Consider the following 18,610-nt stretch of genomic DNA (forward strand, 5'->3'; position numbering starts at 1 on the left):
ATTCCTTAAATGCAATGCATGAAAGTAAAAAAATTAGCGAATTCGCTAATAGGGGGAGCAAATTACCATGAAGATGAACTGCATGGTAATTTGCTAAAAGTTTGAAAAATGCACTTTTGTGCATTTTTCAAAGTTTCATGTTGCGCACACACATGCCCTTAGAGCATGTGTGTGTGCAACATATGTGCACATATCAATTTCAGGGGTGCAATAGGGTGTCATTTTGACACCCTTGCACCCTTGAAATTGCATGAGCAATTTGCGAGAACCTACTGGTACTCGCAATTTGCTCATGCAATCTCCAATTCATTCCTATGGGCCTGGAGGCCCATAGGAATGATTGGGACGGCATTCCTTAATTGCTACTCGCAATTTGCTAGTCGCAATTAAGGAAAGTTAAGGAATCGCTATTTGAATAGCGATTCCTACATGCATAGCCTTTTGCTATTCCTTATTAGCGATTCCTTATTTTTCGCTAATAAGGAATCGCAAATGGCATGTTGATGCATGTGCCCCTTAGTCCCTTTTCGAGACACATAGCATTCAGGCCTATTATGTCCTCAGTCCAACGTGTGACTGGCTTCAGTTCTAAAGCAGGGATACCCCAAAGTGAATCCTCTTCAGCTCCAAGAAAAGCCTCGCCAGTCGCTAAGGGCTCAAAGGTCCGGTTAAGATCACCTGCTATAACAATATTCTTGCCTTGTGAATTAATATCAAGGAGGTCGCCCAGGGCATTCAACACTCCTGATTGTCCACCCTTGGTGGTTCTAGCATACACGTTTTAAACATCAAGAGAACCTGAAGTATCATTAGTTATCCTAATTAACTGGATATCTTTAGAATTAGTCACCATACATTTAATAGAAAATTTGAGGGACTGTCGAACCCAGATGGTAAGACCCCCCATTGGTCTCCCTCTTGGTCCTTTTATAGCTGGTACAAAAAAATGTAAGTACCCCAAGACAAAAACAGGTTCACATGCCCAGGTTTCTTGAAATAAACATACATCAAATGAGATAACAAAACCAAGCCAGTCCCCACACTCAATTTTAGAGTGAAAACCTGCCAAGTTCCAAGAGATTAAGTTTGGTGCCCCCGTCATAGTACCCACTAACGTATTAAGGATAAGATTAGGAGTGCCAAGGTTACCCATAACTAAATCCACAGCACTAGGCTGGCCCCTATTACAGATAGCCTTACAAGGAGATAACTTATTTCCACAATCGATACCCTGAAATGTAGATGGACTGCTTCTACCCTGATCATTTGACTCAGATAGAACAATACTTTCGGCCCCAAGAAGTCAGTCGCATTCGTCTAAGTTTGAAAGAGCCGAGAACCTATTTTCTAAATGTATTCCCCACTCTTCAGAATGTACAACCCTTCTTCCTGTGTTAAAGCCGCATTCGGCAGATTGTGACCCCCTTCTCCCCAGTTTTGACACCATGCTCTATTTCGTCCGCAGCATAGACGGGTTGGGGCCCCTCCCTCTCCGGTGATAGAAAAAGTCTAGGGTCAGAGGGATAATATCAGCAGTTCTTCGCTGTGGCGGTAACAGATTCGGAAGAATATCGATTAATACTTCAGGGTTTGAAAAATTTAAAACAACACAATCACCCTGAAATCTTTTAGGGCTGCTTCCAATCCACTCCACCCTCCTTGCCATAACTAATTCTGCTGCCAGCTGTTGCTTGCCCCAGGGAGTTATCACCATGTTGTTAGACAGCCAGTATAGAGCCTTAGACAACAGAGAAGGAGTAGACTCTTCCTGACCTGGAGACAATATGGGGACGTTGGCTAACACAAGTACCAGAGGGGAAGCCTCAACAATGAGCTCAGCTGAACCCTTTGCTGTGTTCACAGCCATAAATTCACCTTGAGGGACAGCATCCCCTGAAACAGCCACCCCTGTGGCTAGCTGTGGAACCACCGGCTGGCTAGGCAAAGCAGTCACTGCTCCTCCATCATCCGGACTACCTGTACCCTTTTTAGTCTTCACTCTAGTTACAATTTCGTCAGGTAGACTCCCTACTTTAACTAAAGTTTTGTCCAAGAGATCCCCCAGCCTGTTCACTTCTGCAGTTAACTGTTCTATCCTGCCAACCAGGGGTTTAACGATGCCACCAAATTTCGAGTCAATCATACCCAACAGCTTCTTAAACTGAGCGTTGGATAGGGCCATACAAATATCATCAGTCGACCCCTCTTCCTCAACCCCAGCTGCTTTATTAGGTGGGGAAGCCGGCTTTTTCCGACTTGAGCGTAGGCCTCCACGAGTAGGCTGACCCTTTCCTACTCTTCTTGTCATACGTGGAACAACCACTGGGGCTTTTTCCCCTATTATATACAACTCTGTCTCCTCCTCACTATTACTTGCCACAGCAGCACAACTAGGCTGGATCAAGTTGGTGCTTTCAGCAGATTCAGATAGTATCACATTATTACTGCTACTAGCTAAATCAGGTAAATCAGCTGAGGGGAAATCCATCAATGCAAGTTCCGGGGATACATCCAACCCCAGAGAGGCTCTCCTCTCGGTGTTGATTTTGGCTACTACCTGCACCAGATAGTTATCCATAGTATTTATGGCCGTAGGAAGCTTTGGATTAGACATAATGCACCACAATACACTATGTACACGATTACCCTTAGAAATACAAAAATAACGTTTTACCAAAATCAATGGGCAGCGTAAATAGCCCAGTCCAGTCTCTGCCAGTCGCGGACTGTCCCGCCCTTGTCCCGGGCTTCTCCCGGCGCACTCCCGCGCGCTCCCGCGCAGCGTCAGCAGCAGTTCCAGATAAAGGAAAATAGGTGGTTGGAGGCGGGGCAAACAGGGAGAGCGTCCAGGTGCAGGTGATACCAAACGCAGGGACTCCTGGGAAATGGAGTCCCAGCCCTGGCGCTCACAGCCCTGCTGCTCTAGTCTGATGTAGCCTCAGTCCCAACAAGGTAGGCGATGCGGGACCCGCGCAGCGGGTACCGCAAGGATCAGTGATATGGCAGGCAGGCTATAGAAGTCAAGAAAACGGCAAGAGAACGGCAGCCAGCACAAGCTCTCCACAGCGTCTCCTCACTCGATAGATGGTTGTTTCCCAATGTTACTAGTGCAAGCCTGCACTCTTCAGTCGATGGTCGGAGGCGGGGCAAACAGGGAGAGCGTCCAGGTGCAGGTGATACCAAACGCAGGGACTCCTGGGAAATGGAGTCCCAGCCCTGGCGCTCACAGCCCTGCTGCTCTAGTCTGATGTAGCCTCAGTCCCAACAAGGTAGGCGATGCGGGACCCGCGCAGCGGGTACCGCAAGGATCAGTGATATGGCAGGCAGGCTATAGAAGTCAAGAAAACGGCAAGAGAACGGCAGCCAGCACAAGCTCTCCACAGCGTCTCCTCACTCGATAGATGGTTGTCTCCTTTGGAATAATGAATAAAAGTTGGATTCTGAAACACAATCGCAAGTCTACTGAGAATTGAATATTGTTGAATTGGATCATATTGGATATGTTTCTGGACTTTTTGATGGCTTGAATTTTGGATGAAAGTAGATTTACAAAGTATACACTCCTTTTCAATTGTTTTTTGGATGTTTAATATCTGTTGTTTGTAAGCAGACGGGTCATGAAAAGTAGAGCGTACGAGTTCACAAGATATCTAGCAAGGCGCACTGGTGCGATGCTAGGGCCACACTCTTGGTGTTCATTTTTGGTGAAGAACCCAGGGGCATTGAAATTTTGCACAATCTGGAAACAGAATTCGGTTATAATGCCATTTATGCTTAACTTCCAATTTTTCGTGGACTTCAGAATGAGGGCCGAAGTTTACCCACTCTGAGATGATCTCTTTGAGTTTTTCATGGAAATAATAACAACCACATCTCAATTTACTAGTTGGGTTCTCAAGCTCTTGAGGGCCAGTTCTTCAGGGTACTTTGCCATGCAGTTTACCATGACAAGTATATGTTCTGTAAGAATGTTAGGAAGTCTAAAAGTCTTCCTATCATCACCAATACTCTCTATAGTATTGTGGTGGCCTTTGTCTGACTGCCTGACTTTCCAGACGTTTGGCAATGTATACTGGTTCAGCAATGTCCCTCAGTACTTATGGCCATGGAAGGCCAGTAAAAAATTAGAAGATACTCCAATGTTATGGTAGGCAGCCAACTTTGTGCTGCCTCTGGAGACGTGAGAACACTGAAAATAATCTAGTCCTCCCAAAATTCTATAAAACTCCTACACATGTATGCTTCAAACTGTGCCTGGGTGGGCAGCCCTTGCAGAATGGAACACTTTACTTCAGTCTTGAGGGCTTCTGCAATCAGGCACTAGGGCATCTCGCCAACTGCAAGTTACTTCCTTGCAAGAGCGGACCACCCTTGTTTCCTTCATGATGACTAAGCCATGGCAGGTAAACTCTGAATGCATCATTGCTGCCTTGACTGAGTATTTCTCTGAGGGTAGGGGGTCGCTCCTCTGGAATGCATAAGGTAGGCCAGCCACCTGTGAATAAAAAAAAACAGTAATTTAGATCCTCACTTCCACAGGGTTATTGCCAGTGCTTAATCGGAGTCGGTGATTACAGGTGGGGCCCGCTGGGACTCTTTTTTAGGGACCAGGACTTATTTTTGATCTGCAGACTTTGACCCAGAAGAAGAGAGAGAAAAGCAGCAAAGGGGGAAAAAACAGGACAAGAAAGACGGAAAACAATGGCAAAGGAGGAAAGCAGGGATGAAAAGGAACCTGTGAGAGTGCGAGATAGGGGTAGGGAAAGTAAACTGGTGGGAGAAAGAGGCATAAGGTAAACTTAAGACTAGACAGCCTTAGAAATTCGGTACACCTAACGCTCAACAGCGATGCCTGTTTTAAAAATGTGGGCCTGGCATTTATTTTTTTACAAATAAAGCACTGGGTATTTCACAGTAGACAGTCCAAATTACCACTTTATCAGTGAACCTTTTGATGTTGTTGTGGCAACTTCTCCATAGTCACAGGACAGACAGGTGTAACTGGGTCCAGACTGAGACGATTATGGCTTTTTACGAATGGTGTCCTGGGGCTTAATATTACTATTAAGTCCAAAACTGAGCACCATCTAACCTCTTTTGCACTTGACCCACAGTTGAACAGTCCAAGGCTTACTCAGGGAGGTGGGATGTGGTTAGAGACTAAACAGAACATCAAATAACTGCCAGTTAATCATTGCCCAGCCAGTACTTTGGTATTAGAAAAAGTAAAGTAGTTTAATACTAACACACACAATGGGAGATGCATCGTTAACAGAAGGTATTCATCAGGGGCACAAATGAAAATAGTGCCCGCGTAATCTGGGAACAGTCTTTAGCGGTGAAGTGTATTGGCCCTTGGACCTTCTTGGAAGTAGACTCACTGGGGCGGATAACAGCTTGGTGACACAGTTGCAGAAGTCCTCTCCACTATGGCTATGGCTGCCGCCCTGCTCTGGAATCAAACATGCAGTATTCTCGCCTTGATGTGCGTTCCCTCCAATTCAGACTGCTATGGTGTCCAGTGTTCAAGGCACACTGTTCACTGAGGAATACGTAGTTTGGCTAAAAAGGTGCCAGACGGTGATCCTGCCTCAGCCCAGCTAGTGCATGCATGGCGTCTCTGGTGCAGACGAGCAATGAGCGGAAGCAACAGCCAAACCATACGAGAAAACCGCGATGGAGGGGCAGTGCTGGAAGTTTGTCGTCTCTGGTGGCATGGATCTTCCTCTGGCCCAAACAAAATCACCCCTCGTCCAAAAAAGATAAGTGTCTCATTGTCTTTGTGAGTATTTAGTCCTTGGTGTTAGCTCATCAGCAGGCATGATTCTCTTCTGGCACTCTTGGTTCCTTTTTGAGAGGACAGCAGAGGTGATCTGGTCTTCTCTTGGCACCATGTGGCTTCTTGTTGCGCTTGAGTTGGGGAACTTGGCTGGCTATGAGTTCCTCAGTATTCTTCATCTTCAGAAATAGTCAGTTCTATAATATTGCAGGGCCACTTCAGGATCTCTGGACCTCATTGGTACAGAAGCGTGCAAGTTCTTCATTGAGGCGACATTGGAAGTTCTCGGCTATTCCTGCCTCCACTCCTTCATGGGTCCGAGGCTTCTGAGCAACGTCTTCCCCATACAAGGGCACCTCCAGTGCCCCTCTTGAGCAGCTAATCAGTTCTTTTCTTTGAGACAAGGCCCAGGCAGCCTCAGCTAGCAGTCTAGGCTCACATTTTCCAGGTTACAGTGCTCCCAAATCTCGTATGGAAAGTTAATGATAGTGACCCCCCAAACCCCGGAGATGAAAGAGTTTCTTGGTTAATACTAGTGTGAAAACCGTGGGCTCAGGAAAAGAAACCTTCTCAATCTGACTAGAGGTCCCTGTCCCATCTGCATATGTTTGTGACAGACAGTTCTTGTGTATTCCAGCAGTTCATTTATGTGTCCGGTTCTGGGCAGTTTTGCTCTTTTGCTGATTCCATGTAGGCTGATCTAGCCATGGTCTTTGTCACATGTGTGAGCTGGAAATCTCCTTTCAGGAGAAATGCAAAACAACTGTACTACCACTGGGCGCAGATTTATGGACCTCCAGGGGAAGTGTCAAGCTAGGAGACCCTCTACCTCAGACACCAAGTCAGTGAGCGCAGCATATGACTCTTCACCCAGCACCATAAAATCTTTTGTGTGCTAAAGCTTCTGCTTTCACGCAATATGTGGAATGCAAGAGATAAAACAAATACAACCTTTTAAGTCAGCTCTTTATCCATACTTTAGCATACTTGGTGCGCCGCATTGTAAATGCGGCGCATCCATGGTGGCGAAGCTGTGGCGCACAATAACTGGCGCATCCCTGCTGATATGCAGGGATGCGCCAGTTATTGTAAATATGCCCCTTGGTGCCTGAACTTGCGTGGGCTCCAGTACGAAAATAGTAAAGCAGTAAATGCCAAAACTGGCATGTGGTAGCAAAGGTGTGGGAGGGCACCACTGCTGGTATTGCACATATGTTGCAGGTCAAGGTTTTGATGCATCAGCACAGATCCTTCTACACCAGGGGTGTTGCAGGTTCAGGTTAAAGTGACGTGGCAGTGCTCTCTGTGGGTTCTGGTTATGTTATTATACTATGACGGTTGCTTGTAGAGCGTGTAAAGTAGCATTGAAGCTTCCTCAAAGCACCGTGGGGGTACAGTGGAGATGGGCAGAGGACAGAAGGGAGGGTGTGCAGCAGGTCTGTGTTCATGTGTTTTGGGAAAGCTGTGTGAAGCTCCTTTATTAAAACTTTAGGTAGTGATCAATATGCATTTACAGAGCTGTTTCTGGGCCTAGCACAGCAATAACAAGTGGGCTTCCAATTGTATGGCGGTGCCCTGTCAGATGTTGCCAGTTCTGGAACAGCATTGCGGCTGCAGGTCGTGATTGAGATTTGTGTGTATGTGGTGACGGTATAGCATGAATTTACCTGAAAGGCAGCAGAGCAGATTACAGGGTTTCAAACACAAAGATACAATTAACGAGTGAATAGAGGGGCAGCTGGGTTCTGAGAGTTGAAGTGGACTGTTGCTTCTCTGTGATGTAGTGTTCATGTAAGAGATGTATTGAAGAGCTGTGTGCATGAAACAATGCTAGAATCGTTGTGGGTGCTGCAGGTCTTGAAGTGCATTGGTAGAGTTGTTTGCTAACCTTACTACTGGAATAGCATTCACGATGGAGGTCAGATGTGATGTGCACTGGCAGAGCTGAGTAGGGAATCCAGTGCTGGAATAATATGAACACTGTTGAATGAGGTGTAATGGTGGAGCTGTGTATGATGCAGTAATAAACTTGCAGGGGTTCTGCAGGTCAAGAACTAGGTGCATTGGTTGAGCTGTACATACTTCTTGTAATTGATTAGCAAGGTTGATGCCAATTTAATATCCAGAATGCAGCAAGTCAGGACTGTGGTGCTAGGTCTAAGGTGCAGCTGTATCTGCACAGCTTTTGTGCATCTTTGCACTCTGCTAACTGGGAGGTTGCACGACTGAGGTTTCTTGCGGTTCCTTAGATGGTGCTGCATGCATCAAGGAATAGGTTCTGACCTGGACTTCATCATACAGGTAGTTTCAAAAACACCTTAGTGCTGAGCTAGCTAGAGGATTAGTATTTCAAGTATTAGCCAGCTGAGACCATTATCATGCATCATAAGCACTATGGGCAAATCAAAGCTGAGTCCAGGCCACAGACGGTCTCTGGGAGGAGAAGATGCTAAGCACAGCTAAGGCCCTCAAACTAACCATGAGGCAGGTAACACTTCCCCTTCCTCCAGAGTACTAAGATAATGGGTAAAAGATAGTTCACAGCAAAAGCTCAAAACTGTCTCTAGCATCCTTCTCACTTTCCTCTCCAAGAATCGCATCATGTGATCTTACTCTTAGACATCATATCCTTTGAGATCCTGACCTACTACTCAATAATCCTGCCCTTTAACCTTTTCTCTGAAAACATGGAACCTTCCCCTGGTATCCCACCACAAACCCCAGAGATCCTACCCTCTGACCCCCTCTGCTTCGGCAGCGATTTGAGCAGCAGTAACCTGTAGGCATACGAAGGTGCTAGTACCTTGAAACAAGTGTGACTACAGGATGGCACCAAGTGCCAGATATACATGATGACAGAATAAGCCAAAATCAGGGTATAATCCACAGAGGGAATATAATCTCAGGTGAGAGCTAAGGCCTCTTACACGCACAAAGAATGAATGTATAGTCCTTTTTACACAAGGATGCAAGTCTGGCCCTGAAGAAGGCCCCAGATCCGTTTGGACTCGTTGCAAAGGCTGAAAAATGTTGGCATCCTATTACTCAAGGTTAATTGAGTAATATATCTCAAATATAACCTTTTCCACGTATATTTTTACCCATTCCCCCAGTGCTCTACTATTAAAGAAATTGTCTCGGGATATACTGTAAGGTATTTTTAAAGCTCAACACTCACCATTCTTTTCTGGATCCCTGCACTATGCAGTTTTATTTTATCTAAGAACACCCAAGATTTTCTTCTGGTTGAGTCTGACCTGGTGGTACTACCCTATCAGGGTGTGGATAGGCGTTGATGATGAAGCATGTCACAATAAGTGAGTGAGGCGTCTACTTCAATATCTTTGGAAATCCCAGGAAGATAATAGAGTTTTGGCTTGTTTGAGACCCTTGATCCCTCCCCCTTCATGGTTCAGTTGCCCCTATGTGAGTTAGTGTTTGTCTTTGAGGGAACGCTACAGGACGAAAAATCCCCCGCTCTCTGGAACTGAGACAACTGCTACCCATTCATCCTACCCTTCAACCTTTTCTCCGAAAACATGGAACATTCCCCTGGTATTCCATCAGGAATCCCAGAGGGTAAACAACGTTTACCACAAATCTTTTTCCCCGCAGGGAATCACAATGCGGTCGTTACAACGACCGCATTGTGATTCCGCATACCATTACTCCGCAAGTCGGAACAACAACTTGCGGGGGGGAGGGGGTGTTGGATTTAAAATCCAACACCTTCCCTATTGTCCGTACAGACTGGAGTTGGAATAGTAAATTATACTATTCCAACATCCAGCGGCCCCCCCTCCACAAGACGTTGTTCCGACTTGCGGAGTAATGGTATGCGGAATCACAACACAGTCGTTGTAACGACCGCGTAGTGATTCCCTGCGGCGAAAAAGAATGCGGGATAACAACACACATTCATCCCAGAGAGCCTGCCTTCTGACCCCCTCTGCTTTATGGGGGCTGCTATTTGACATTTCTCCCAGGGGTGTTAACAGTCATTGATGCAGCATGTTCAGTTAGTTATACCACGGCCCAGGTATTGGGGGGCGGGGGCACTGCACCACAATTTTGCCTCTCTTTTACTACACAACTGTTTGGCACGGGCCTTATGTTCCTTGGTTCCATTAGGGTCCAGATCACCTTGCAAAGTCACTGATTTCTCCCAAGGGATCCTTACAAGTGGCTCCTCTCTCTAGGGATCCAGCTCTATTATCTCTCGCCTGCAAAGCTGGAATGGAAACCAATATCAGCCCTCTCAAAAGTGTTCAAATCAGTTTCACTTTCGAGGAGCCCTCACATATAATGGGACAATGGCGGCATGTATTTCTGGTAGCATGGTTGTTATAACAGCCCATCGAGCTCTAAAAGCGACCCACAACCCACAGACAAAATGCCCTGAGAGGCAGAAATGCTGTCCGGCCCTGCTCTCTTCTGGGTACCATGCCATGCAGCACACATGCGCCCTGTGCAGATTATATTCAGGGATCTGGAATTAGGTGATTTAACCGCCATTTTGGGCATAACTGTGGATTTGCCACATAACCCATCATCTGCTGTATAATTTGCAGATTTCAGCAAAAACTAATGTTTGTTTTTAGCTCGAACGGATCAACAGTTACTAAAAAAATGGCAACACATGTTGTCGAGCACTGGAAGGCCCATCGCAATGGTTGTCTTCTCACCTTTCTGTTGCTTATTTCTGTATTTGGGTTTAAAAAAAGTACTAATGAGGTGAAACGTTTGCCCAGAAAGTTCTAACATGTGCAAAAGAGTCAAAATAACAAGGCAATTCTAATACAAATTGTGCTGCATCACTTCACAAATGTTGTCTTTTCTTGTTGCATGATTTAGTCAACTCTGTCTCACAATTTGATCCGCCCCTGTCAAGTATTCCAGTGGCACTGATTATAAAATAATTCGCCAAACTGTAATTTGCTGTTGCAAGGCTCTTTACTACAGTTGTGCATGGGCCCCATAGCCCTTTCAGAATTTAGCGCTACTTTTATTGTACTGCAACATTCATATAGCGCTCAGTGGGGCGCTAAAGCCTTACATGTTTTCTACTTAACTGGCATTACGTTTCAACTCCAATGTCAAAAGTCTGGATGCACACGTAGCGGTGCCATGGGCCTGCATGGTCGGCCCGATTCTTGACGGTTGGAGTCGGGAAAAACAGATGCAGCCTTACTGAACACCCCTGACATCACCAACGCAGCGCTAGGCCCAGGGGCCGGGGGACCGTTGGCCTTGAAGTCGCGAACAGCTTCTTCGGTTGGGGTGTGAAGGAGCCGCGTGGCGCCCGCAGGGGTGCGTTGGCCTCGCCGGCCCCGACCCGCCCTGAGCCGGGGAGCGGCCCTGGCGCGCGCTTACTCACGGTTGCGCACGCCGCGGGGTCCACGGGGCCAATTTATTCGCGATTATACTGTTATTTTTTACTGGGGGGAGTAGAGGCTGACAGTAAAGGAGAAATTGGATGAAAAAAATGAAACGCTCGCGTGGCTCGTGCTGGAGCGCTTTGAAGGGGGCGCGCGCAGGCAGGGCGGCACCGAACGGTTCCATCCTGGAGCGACAGGAGCGGCAGCGCTTGGACCGGCGCCGGGGCCTCCAGTAGGAGAGATCTGGATCTCTTCCCCAGAAGCTGAGGCAGGCCGGGAGATGTCGGGGATCTTCGGTTGCTTGTCGCTCCCGGCTACAACAGCTGCCACTCCGAGGAGATCTGTGGCCAGCGCTCCTAGGGGTTTTCCAGATCTTATCACTCAGCACTGCGGTTCTTTTATCGCCTAAACCTCTGCATCGCTCCTATAGCGGCCGCTTCTTCGTGTGTATTGTATGTATTGCTCCATCTTATGTTATTAATCCATGTACTAGATGCTTCCTGACTCTGTTGTTGCTCTTGTTCCTGATTCTCCTAAACCATGGGTTTAGGCAAACATTTTCCCAAGGGCCACAAAGTTTGGTTTGCATTGAGGATAGTATGGTGGTGATCATGAAGGGGACGTTTTGGGATGGGGCAGGGGCAGTATGGTGGGTGTAGGGGAAGCGAAGCATATACATCTAGGGGCTAAATTGCATAGTGTGAAACCAGAACACCTGGGATTCATCGCTGCTTCCCCACTTTACCCTATTGTGTGATCCTAGGCAATTGTTTTATTTCACTTTCCCTCGTTTTTCTTCATTAACGCACAGAAGAGAACCTTAAAATGCATGACTTCCGGATCTGTGCTGTACAACACATTCTCCTGAATTTGATTTAATAAGCTATAATGTTGTTTGTTTATATTAGCCCCCCCAAAGAGTGCACATTACCACTAACTTGCCCCTTAGCTCACTATTGGCATTGTTTTCAGGGTTGGGAGGAGAAGAATGAATGTTTCTGAATTTATGTTTGAAAACTATCACTTAACAAGCATTGGCATAGCCAATAGGTCTCGCCTTTGGGACCTTATAAGTGTTTAGCCATGCAACAGTTGCATAACTAAACACTTATAAGGTCCCAAAAGCGATACCTATTGGCTATGCCAATGCTTGTTTTAACTGCTGCAATCTATTGAAGCCTCACAGAGAACATCAAAGCGGCCCTGCGGCCCTCGCGATCAAACATCAAAGCGGCCGCGAAAGTGAAAGTAATCACGGTAAAGCGCGATGCACGCGCCCGCGCACATGCACTGTAGCTCTAAGCTGGCCTGGTAGCACTTTTTGGAGTCCTCACAAAATGTCTCGCCAGACCAGCGCATGCGCTGGGTCAGGCGAGACCTAAAAAGAAAACACGACTTAATGCGCGAATATAATCGGATGGACTAAGTTGACATAGTTCTGCATGTTAATGAAATACACTTTTTCATTTTTGAAGAGACCTTATCATATTTCTACACTTTTGCTGCAAGATGTCTTTAAAATGGAGGTGTTCCTAAAGTTAAGCAGTGCAAGACAACCTAGTAACCTCCTATCTTTAATAGAAATTAATGTTTAAATAAAGGCCTGCCTGTTTATTAAAAAAAATTTCTTTCACAGTGCTGAGTCAAGAAAACAGCAGCCCAGTGCTGCTGTTGACATGGGGGGCACATGTAAAGGTCAGGAGGGCCACATGCAGCCCCTAGTCCATACTTTGAGCATCACTGTCCTAACCAGTTCCTGATTCAGTTCCAACGGGCTTTTGCTCCTACCCATGTTTCTCATGGATGTTTCCTGGCTGCATTCTTCAGCATTTTTTCTGGTAATTCCTGTTCTCATCTACGTTTTCTGGCTGTATTCATTCTTCACCCCCAGTTGTGATTATTCCCATTTATTCCCATTTGCTGCCAGTATTCAGCACCCTCTTGCCATTTAGTATTCATCCTTACTGTTTCCTGGGTGTATTACCAGAGTCCACTGTGAACCCTAATTATGACGTCACTATTAAGGGACTATAACCTCCTTGGTCTGGTCCTCATTTTAGTGATAAGAAATATCCATCAAGTCACAAGAGAGAAGTTTGTGAATGCGCAATGGTGCACACCCTACGGCATCCTAGTCCGAACAACTGCCACACGCATAAGGGCCTCGTTTCTATTGTTAACTGGCATTTGTATAGCACACAATCTGGCATTATGGCTGGTTCCTGGCTCTACCAAAGATGCCTGGTGCATCGTCACGCATCACATTCAAGCTTCACAGGAAACAATCCAATGTTTTTCCAAGTAATCCTTTTCATCCATTTTCATTCTAATTATCTTCCATGATGTTAAAGTTCACATAGAGGCAATATGATTGAAAACTTGTAATGCTCGAGGAATGCCCATCCAGGTTTTTTCCAACAGCTCTTTAAATCACATTTCATTGCGAGTAACCAAGCAAACGTCTACCCAATGCATTTTGTACTGCGAGTCCTTCATGAGGGGTAACTGTAATTTAAAAACAGCCCATCTGAAACCATAAATGAATTTTAAACATTTCCCATAATGATAAACATGCACTCCATAGTACAAATGCACAAACGCCACATGCACCAAAACGTTTGTGATCATTATAAACTAAAATAATTAACTATAAAAACTGAACCAGAAAAATATACCATACTATGGATATGTACTGTTACACCTACAAATGAATGAACCCCATGCTTGTCTTGATTAAAACACTGTGCATAAACAAACATAAAGCTGACGCCCACCTAAAAAGTGCTGCAGACGAGTGCCTTGATTCACCACTAACTTGACACCATAACCGACAGTGAAACCGCTTGATCTGGAATCAATGAGTCCACCAAAATTGTGCACGTGCTTAAGCCAATCAAAAAGTGCCCTTTGTAAACACTGCAGGTGTAACCTTTTAAAGCTGCCATAAGCATGCCGTGAAACTTAAACAGACTATGTGACCCAGAGCGTCACTTCCAAACAAACACCAAAAATACGTAAGCGGAAGCTCAAACCTACCACTGAACAAAACACGAACAACCATAAAAATCATGGAAAATGAAAACTTCTCCGATCTACCAATATGTCCCAAAAGGTTAGTTAGTGCAAAGAAAACAATAAATAAACACACAATTAACTGAAACGATTTGGTAACATAAACATTAAACAACACAATGCTTTATAAATGGAAATGTGACATTTAGATGATATAAAAATGGCTCCTGTTGGTTCCTGGCTCTAACATTCTCTTTTTTGCTCTTATTGCTGCTTCATCTATCCAGAGTTTGATTATTTTCCGTGTGTGTGTTGCTTTTATTTTTGGTTCTCCTGCGTGTTTCTTACAGTATTTACCCACTATCAATATTATTCGTCGTTCTTCCATTTGTTTTACTCTCTTCATTCCACCATCCGTTGCTATTATTCCTGGTTCTTCTTCCTGTTACCCGTTGGTATTCAGTAAAATGTGTCTGTTACTCCTGCTTCTACTTTTTGTTTCCTGAAGGTGGTCAGTACTATCTTGCTGTTCTTCCTGCTATTTTGCCTGTAACCTGGATGTATGTTTCATCGGTTTCATTCTTCTTGGTTCTCGTATATGTTTTACTTACTGCTTTTGTTTCTCGATTGCTTTTTATTCCTGATTATTATTATTATTATTGTTCCTTTGTAAAGCACAACGTTCATCTGGCCGGCATCTTGGTGCTTATTCTTCATAATTTTCATGACAGTAGTCAGTATTCTTTTGCTAACATTCTTTGTTCTTCTTCCCTGGCTGTATTCAGTCCTTCCTCTGTAGTTCCAAAATCATATCTTTAGCTCATTCTCATCTGTTGCGTTCCTTCCTCATTTTTCAACCAGATGCTGATTCTTTTCCTTTTATTAGTTTGTCTTATACCTATTTTTTCAGGGCTTTATTATTCCTTTTGATGGTTGTAATTATTCTTGGCTCTCCTCCCTATTTCTTGGCTGTTTTCAATTTGCTACTGTTTATTCCTGATTGTCCTACTTTTTCTCTGGCTCTATCCCTTCCGCTATAGCTATTCATGCCCAGTGAAGAAGGTGTAAACCGACCTTACTGGCTACCTTGCATGGTCCTCTGCACAGGCACAGAATTGGGGAGGGGTAATTAACAACTGTTAATACTCCATTCAGTGTTGGCAATGAGGGTGTTAGCACCTTTCTGATGGATGCTTCTAATCACAGATTCCTCACCTTGTGAATACACTCAGGCGTTAGACTGGATCTGAAGATTTTTCTCAGGATTGCTTCCACGCAACAGTAGGTGTTGTTGTCCAACTCCATGTTGGCTTTGTCTCACCCGGAAGTTAAATCGGAGCTACATGTAAGCCCTGTGTGCTGACACCTATTCACTTCTTACTGTGCCTTTAGACGTGAACCTGGAACTTGCCCCCAAAGTTTTACCTCGTCTTCTGACAATGTGATCCCTCCAAAATTCTTTCTCCAGTGTGTAAGGGACATGTCCTCACCAACAATTACAGGGTTTATGCCTTGTATGGGCTGTTGCAATCAGATGTCTGTGATAGACCACTTTGAGGTATCTCTCTGCTGTCTAGGGTCGTTTCACAACTCCAAGGCCTGTGTTGACTGCACCGGGATGAATCCCAGAGCATTCCATGACTGCAAAACTAAACACTATGCCACTAAGCACTGAAGAAAGGCACGTAAGACCCGCTTCCAGTCGAAATTGAGGGAACAGACCCACTCCCACTCTAGATACAGTCCCCTAAAAAGATCCTCCTTGCATTCAACGTCTTCAAGTAAGTCAGAGTCCAAGAATATAAAGCGTGATTCTTCTCTGTCCTGCTACTCTCACTCTGAGAAGTTGCTTGGACATCCCTTACCAAGGCACTTATTCCATAACTGGTTCTGATGCAATCCGAATGTCCAGGTCCGTTGACATCAAAGAAAATAGCAGTTTCAAGGATGCCGTGCTGTGGATCTTTGGCACCCTTCCGGCATCCTCCCTCCGATGCGTCTTTGGTCGTCACAGATCTGAGGATGTCTCCAGTCAGGTTAATATTGGCCAATCAGCCCTTGAGGCTCTTCTTGCTTCTTAACCATGCTGCAGGGTCCATTTCAACTCTGGGACAGATGCCCATTCTGACTCTGATCCTGGGGCCACAACCTACTCCAGCTCCTGCCAAGTCGATGCCAGCTCTGATGATGACGATGTCGGAGGAGGACCAGACTGTTATGTTCAACTCCGAGACAAATCCGTCATGACCTCGGCCGAAGTGGCATCTTATACATGTTCCAACACAGCTGATACCACCTCATTCAAACTCAGACAGAACATTTCCACTGCCTAGGAGTCTCCCTCAAGATAACAATCTGCTAAGCAACTCAGTAACCCTAAGAACCAGGATAGTCATATTAGAACAAATTACTATGGTTCACTTGGGTTAGCTTTAACCCATGAGAGTCAAGCTATATAGTTACATTAAATATATGTGTGTGTGTATATATATATATATATATATATATATATATATATACACACTCACACAACACATAGATATAAAAAAACTAATGTTTCATAAAGCCTAACACAGAAAAGATACACTCAATGACAATCCCAAAGAAAATTCAAAAAGCTTGCTGTTCTTATCAGTTTGTCCCAGCCAATTAAATATTGGACACAAGGCTTTACATACACAAAATCATAAGCAAATCTGACATAAAAGATATATATGGCACATTACGTCCCCAAAAGAAAACACATGAAATACACAGCTAAATCTGAGGTTTTCATGGCACAAATAAACAGTGAGTATGACAGTGAAGCCAATAACTAATAACCTCTGAGTCACAGCTTATTACCAAAATTACGATAATTTAGCTGTGAATTTCATGTGTTTTCTTTTGGGGACGTAATGTGCCATATATTGCAGCCAGTAAAACTTTTTATGATCGTGACCTTTCTAAGATGGCTGCCAAAGTTGGGAGGACAGAATGCATTTACAGTCCTATGTTTATGTTTAAACGCTGCAGTAGTTGGTTGTGAGAAAAACTTTATCAGTACCTGTTTCTGCTGTGTTTTTCACACGTGATCAAGGCTTCAGCTGAAACGCGTTGTGTGGTTTAAAACTTGGGAACATCTACACTGTGCTCTGCCTATTCTTCCCGAGAGCGTACTTTATTGACATTTGGTTCTGGATACTATTAACCGGCACGCTCCGCCGGTATGTACGCCACCCTCCTCGGGTTCCAGCATCCCAGAAGGAGTAATTTGTGACTTTCGGTTTTCATTGAGGGTTGCATTGGACCGGCTGAACGTCAAGGGAAGAGACGCCAATTGAACTGAATCTAAAGGGATATACTTACACGGAGGTAAGCCTATACAACTCTTGTCCGTCCCTTGTGGGGAGTGCCACGATAACGTATCCGTGGATGCGTGCCGTTGACATTTCCCTGGGGCAGCGGAGGGAGTGCTAGGAACTGCCAAGTGTTTGTATTTTACTCGCTTCACCTGTTAATGCTTTGGCGGCTGTGGCATACTTAAGTACGGATCTTTTCCGACTTCATAGTCAGCAGCCTGCGTCTCTGATCTTTCGTGGTTTCCCGCATGCTTCAAGTACAGCATATAACCAGATTGTGGTATCTATACCTATTTGCAAGGGGCAATGTCGCTATTCGCACTCGGCTGAGCGTGGATTGTTTGGGCGCCGGGAGTGATCTTGGTTACTTGAGTCTGAACTGAGAAGAGTCCTTTACGGAAACTGTGAGTCATTTGGCAGAGGGAACTTTTCATTCATGGAAAGGCGAAGATAGGCATTAAGCACAGGAATACTTAGTCCAAGCTTCAGCACAAGATGGATGAGGAAGCAGAGAGAAGAGCAGCTGCTCTGACACTATTTAGTAGAAAACCAGGAGGTACCAATAGATCCAATGTAGCTAAAATGGACCCCAAAACTCAATCTTTGGAGGAAACAATAAAGAAATTGGAGAAATTAAAACGTACAGAAATATCGAAATGATGGGAGGCTATCTCACTAAAAAATTATGTTGACCAGGCAATGGCACCTAGGGGTCTTAGAATTTTCATTACCCCCACGTATGATGTACCTAACCCTAAGATGTTAGAGCAATGGTGCGAGCACTCGGCACTGAGTTCTAGGAAAATGATGTAAATGCTGATCAAGTATGCTTGGCAAGATAGAGAAGAGATTTTAAAATGTATCAAAGAAATCATGACAGAGTTATCTCAAACAATGGATGGTGAAACAGTGAATAAACTCCTTGATCCGATGAAAGAGCGTCTCATTAAATATGAAGATGAAATTAAGGCAAGGAAGCACAGAAAAATGATTCATGACTATGCTGATTACGAGTGTGGCAGAATACTGACTTTCTGTAAAAAATATGATCACTTATATAAGGTCCAAAATACAACACCTATTGTGGACAATACTGCCAA

Source organism: Triturus cristatus, chromosome 7 (genome assembly GCF_964204655.1).
Source record: "Triturus cristatus chromosome 7, aTriCri1.1, whole genome shotgun sequence".
Classification (NCBI taxonomy): Eukaryota; Metazoa; Chordata; class Amphibia; order Caudata; family Salamandridae; genus Triturus; species Triturus cristatus.